We start from the raw sequence: 5,699 nt of genomic DNA, 5'->3' as shown, positions 1-5,699 counted from the left end.
TGCAGCCTCTGTGACCCCTGCTCCCCACTCGCCCTGCAGCCCCTGCAGCCCCCCACCCCTGCAGCCTCTGCTCCCACACCTGCCCTGCCCCTGCGCCCCCCTGCACTCCCCCGCCCCTGCAGCCTCTGCGCCCGCCAGCCCCTGCAGCCTCTGTGACCCCTGCTCCCCACTCGCCCTGCAGCCCCTGCACCCCCCCACCCCTGCAGCCTCTATGCCCCTGCCTGCCCTGCTCCTCCTCGCCCTGCAGCCTCTGCGCCCCCCGCCTGACCTGCTCCCCCGCTCACCCGGCAGCCTCTGCCTGGCAGCGGCGCAGGTCCCTGCAGCCCCGGCCGCAGCCTCCTTCCTGCCGCCGCCGAGTACGTTCCCCGGCCTGTTGTCCCCGCCGGAAACAGCTCCCGCGGCGCCGGGTTCCGAACCGCGGGGGCAACGGGGCCACAGGAAGAGTCCCCCAGTGGCCGGGGGGTCCTCGCCCGCGAGAGAAGCCCGAGCCCCCCCCCCCCCGCCCGAGCTCGCTACAATGTAGCCGGGGCGGTTGGGCTGTGCTGCGGACCCAGCGGATTGTGCTGGGGCCGGGCGGACCCTGGCTTATGCCTCCCTATTTCCCCGGACATGTCCGGCTTTTTGGAAATTCCCCCCGCACGGGGATTTGAGCACCAAAAAGCCGGACATGTCCGGGGAAATCCGGATGTATGGTAACCCTAGGCTTGGGGGGCCGGGGGGAACCCTCCACCCCAGCACGAGCCGGCGGAGCGGAGTGGGTTGGGGCCGGGTCGCTCCACTTCCTGCCGCCCGGTGATTGCAGGGCGGGCCTGACTCCACGCTCACGGGGTGGTGGGAAGTGGAGTGACCCGGCCCCAGCCCGCTCTGCTCTGCTCCCCTGGCTCCCAGCCTTGGGACTGGGGGGCAGGGAGGAACCACCCCACAGCACTCACAGGCAGTGGGCTGGGGCCACCCTGTGAGTTCAGGGCGTGCCGGACCCCTGCCCCAGTACCCGGGGATGTTACTCAAGGGAAGGGGTGGAATGGGGGCAGGTCTGGGGTGGAAAGAGGTGAGGCAGGGGCAGAACAGGGGTGGGGGCTTTGGGGAAGAGGCGGGGCAGGGACAGGGGCAGCTTTCCTGGCAGTTCAGCTGGCTGGGGGATCGGGCTGGTCGGGGCCCCTTCTGACTCTGGGCCCGGCCCCATGGTAAACCCAGTACTGGAGAAGGGTAATGTTTGCCTGCCAAACCCATTGAGGTCAGTGGCCTGCCTGCATGAATATAAATTAACAATGGAATGTGACCGTCTGGACTTTGCGCTTGGGTCTGACCAAAGCCCATCGAGGTCAACGGGAGCATTTCCATCAGGTCAGGTTCCTAAGTTGTGTTTCACACGTGCCAGCGACACTTTTCTAGCAGCATTTTCTCCACCTACACTCAAAGCTCTTTAGAAATAATCGCTGGAAGGGCACAATCCTGTGAGCTCCCTGTCACTCCCCTAGGACAACTGCGCACACCCAGCACCTTCCGGTCCTCAGTTCACTCTGCAGTGCGCCAGGTGCAATTAACCAGACAACACCGACCCACGCGTCCGCACGGGGCCAGCCTGCAGTGGGGGGGGGGGCATGAGTCCCACCGAAAGCCTTGCCAAGCTTCGCGGCGCCCCGGGCATGCGCAGGGCGCCGCGTGCACGAGAGGCGCCGGCCCCCGGGCAGCTCCCTCGCTAGGGGCGGGCCCGGAGCGTTTCGGCACCGTTCCGTAACCCCACCTCTAGCTGGTGCTGCCCCGGCATGTGGGCGGGGACGCAGTCGCGCCGGAAGTGACGTTGACTGGGGGCGGAGCGCCCGCCAGATTTGAAAAAGTGACGCGACGAGTGGCGCAGCGGTCCCATTGTGTGGGCCTCGCTGTGTGAACCCCACTTCTCTCGGGTCAGGTGAGCGGCGCGCTCCGGCATTCACCCCTCCCCCACACCCCGCGGGACTTGCCGCTGCGAGCCACCGGCTGCCCGGCCCAGGGAGAGCGCGCACGGGGGCGGGGCTGCCAGCATGGTGATGGGGCCCCCGGGGTGGGGGTGTCAGTGCCAGGTGCTGGTGCCTGGGCTCCCTGAACATACGAATGGCCAGACTGAGTCAGACCAATGGTCCATGTAGCCCAGTGTCCTGTCTTCCGACAGCAGCCAATGCCAGGTGCCCCAGAGGGAATGAACAGAACAGGGCAATTATCTAGCGATCCAGCCCCTGTTCTCCACTCCCAGCTTTTGGCAGTTGGAGGTTTTGGGACACCCACAGCCGTTGATGGACCTATCCTCCATGAACTTATCTGGTTCTGTTTTGAACCCTGTTATAGTTGTGGCCTTCATGACATCCTCTGGCAAAGCGTCCTGCAGGTTGACTGTCTGTTGAATGACAAAATACTTCCTTTTGTTTGTTTTAAACCTGCTGCCTATTAATTTCACTGGGTGAGCCCTTGTTCTTGTGTTATGAGAAGGAGTAAATAACACTTCCTTGTTTCCTTTCTCCACACAATCATGACTTTATAGAGCTCTATCATATCCCCCAGAGTATGTTTTCTAAGCTGAACAGTCCCAGTCTTTCTAATCTTTCCTCATATGCAATCTGTTCCATGCCCCGATTCATTGACCTTAAGGCCAGAAGGGACCATCATTGCAGGCCACAGAACCTTGCCCACCTCAAGTTACAGAGAATTCACCATTTACTCTAGTTCAAACCAGCAAGTGACCTGCGCCCTATGCTGTACAGGGAGGTGAAACCCCCCCCAGGGTCTCTGCCGATGTGACCTGGGGGAAAGCTTCATGACCCCAAATATGCTGATTAGTTAGACCCTCATCATGTCTGAGAGACCTACCAACCAGACAGCTGGGAAAGAATTCACTGTAGTAACTCAGAGCCCGCCCCATCTAGTGTCCCATCTCTGGCTATTGGAGATATTTGCTACTAGCAATTGCAGATGGCCACATCCATTGTAAGCAATCTTTCATACCACCGCCTTCATAAATTTATCAAGCTGAGTTTGAAGCCAGGTAGTTTTTTTGCCCCCACTGCTCTCCTTGGAAAGCTCTTCCAGAACTTCACTTCTCTGATGGTTTGAAACCTTCTAATTTCAAGCCTAAACTTGTTGATGACCAGTTTATATGCTTTTGTTCTTGTGCCAGCATTGGCCTTTAGCTTAAATAACTCCTCTCCCTCCCTGGCATTTATCCCTCTAACCATGTATTTTTATAGAGAGCAATCATATCTCCCCGACCCTTCATTTGGCTAGTCTAAACATGAGAGGAGACTCAAAGAGCTTGGCTTAAGTAGCTTTTCCATTCTTCTGACCATCCTACTAGCCCCTCTCTGCACCTGTTCCAGTTTTATTTAATCTTAAATATGGGAGACCAGAACTACACACAGTATTCCAGATGAGGTCTTACTAGTGCCTTGTATAATGGTGGTAACATTTCCCTGTCTCTCATGGAAATACCTGCCTGATGTGTAGAGCCCAGCGGGGATACAAAAATGTGGATCCGCATCCACCAGAATCAATGTGCATCCGACCTGCCATCTGCTGGCCGTCTTTTATGTGTATCTGCACCAAGCTGTCTCTCACGGGCTAGGGCTAGCGACAGAAGGGGAGTGGAGATGAGCAAGCAGGGGGCAGGGTCTTGCAGCGAAGAGGCAGTATGTGGGCAGGGACTGGGGGTAAGGGATGGCACAGGGGCGGGGTCTTGAGGAGAAGGGGTGGCATAGGGGTTGGGGGGAAGGAGCATCACATGTCGCTCCCTGGGGGCTCGCGAGCAATGGCAGCAGCAGGGTGTGTTGCATCACAGCAGGGCAGAGGAGTGGGGTGCCAGGGCCCTGCCCGCTCCAATCCCTGTGGCTGGGGGCGGGCCCTGCTGCCCAGGAGCCAGCGGGGTGGGAGTGTGGCCAGTGCTGCCCGTCTGAGGGGCCCGAACTGCTGGACAGGAAACGGTGCGGCGAGCGAGTGCTGGACATTTGTGACTCTGGCTTGCCCCCCAGCCACTGGTGGCTGGCTGCCGGCCCCGAGTGCGCTGCATCCCCCAGGGCCAGGCGCCGCTGGTGAATAGAGCCCTGCACGGTTGTATCTGCATCCAATCCACTATCCCCAAAAATGGTCTGCAGATATTAAGTGGATATCCGTGGATTTTCAGAGCTCTACCGATGCATCCTAGGATTACATTAGCCTTTTTCATGGCTGCATCACATTGGTGGCTCATAGTCATCCTGTGATTGATCAATACATCCAGGTTATTCTCCTCCTTTGTCGCTTCCAACTGATATGTTCCCAACTTATAGCAAAAAATCTTGTTATTGATTCCTATGTGCATGACCTTGCAGTTTGCACTATTACATTTCATCCCATTTCTATTTCTCCAGTTTTCAAGGTCATCTAGATCTTCATCTATGATATTCTGGTCCTCCTCCGTATTGGGAACACCTACCAAATTTTGTGTCACCTGCAAATTTTATTAGCACACTCCCACTTTTTGTGCCAAGGTCATTGATGAAACCCCTTTCCAGCCTGACAGTTCACCTTTCAGTATGACACATTGTAGTCTCACCTTTAACTAGTTCCTTACCTGTTTTTCAATTCTTGTATTAATCCCCATCTTCTCCAATTTAACTGATAATTTCCCATGTGAAACTGTATCACGAGCCTTAGTGAAATCTCGGTAGATTGGATCTACTGCATTTCCTTTATCTAATCATTTTTGTTGTCCTTTTCTGTATGTTCTCCAATTCTAATATCTTTTTTGAGACGGGCTGACCAGAACTGCACACAGTATTCAAGATGTGGGCGTTACCATGGATTTATATACTATATTTTTTGTATTATCTATCCCTTTCCTAATGATTCCTAACATTGTTAGCTTTTTTGACTGCTGCTGCACATTGAATAAGTGTTTTCAGAGAACAATGACTCCAAGATTTTTCTTGAGTGGTAACAGCTAATTTAGAACCCATCATTTTGTATGTATAGTTGGGATTGTTTTTTCAATGTGCATTACTTTGCATTTATCAACATTGGACAACAAAACAGTAGATGAAATTCAGTCACCCTGGAGCAGGATGGGCTGTCAGTGCCTGCGGGAGGGGTGATGGGGCCCTTTGGGGTGCCTGAGGTTCCTGTCCCTTGGGCAGAGATATGTGTCCCTTGCGGGGGGTAGGGAGTGTCAGTGCCTCGTGGTGGGGGGTGGCGGCAGTGCACCTGGGGTCCTCCCGGTGACTGGGGTTAAGGATAGGATGGATCCATGGGAGGACCTGATGCAGTGGGGGGGGGGGCTGGGCTGTCAGTGCTTGGTGGGGGCACTAGAAGGTCCAGGGCTCCTGGTGGCTGGGGCAGGTCTGTGGAGGGCCCTGGAGTGGGGCAGTGGGCTGTCAGTGCCTGGGAGAGGGGTGTTGGGCTATATGGGGAACAGTCACAGGGCACTGGGAGTGGATGACAATTCCACGCAGGGAGAAGGGATTTTTCTGTGGTGGTGCTGGGTCTGTGTGGGGACAGAGCTGGAGCCCATAGCAGCCATCTACCTCTATCCTAGTTCCGTAGGGGTCTCTGCTGGGAGGCTGCTTGATGTCATGCAGAGGCCCTGGTGGGGTCAGCCAGTGACCTGTGCTCCTCAGCATAAGCTCCCCAGCCTGTGCTCTGACAGTTGTGAGGCTCTAAAGGTGCATTCTTTGTGCTGCTATTTTTCTTTGCAGGCC

This window comes from Terrapene carolina, unplaced genomic scaffold (assembly GCF_002925995.2).
Source record: "Terrapene carolina triunguis isolate 2854851 unplaced genomic scaffold, T_m_triunguis-2.0 Scaffold212, whole genome shotgun sequence".
NCBI lineage: Eukaryota > Metazoa > Chordata > Testudines > Emydidae > Terrapene > Terrapene triunguis.
This window is presented reverse-complemented; position numbering follows the sequence as displayed.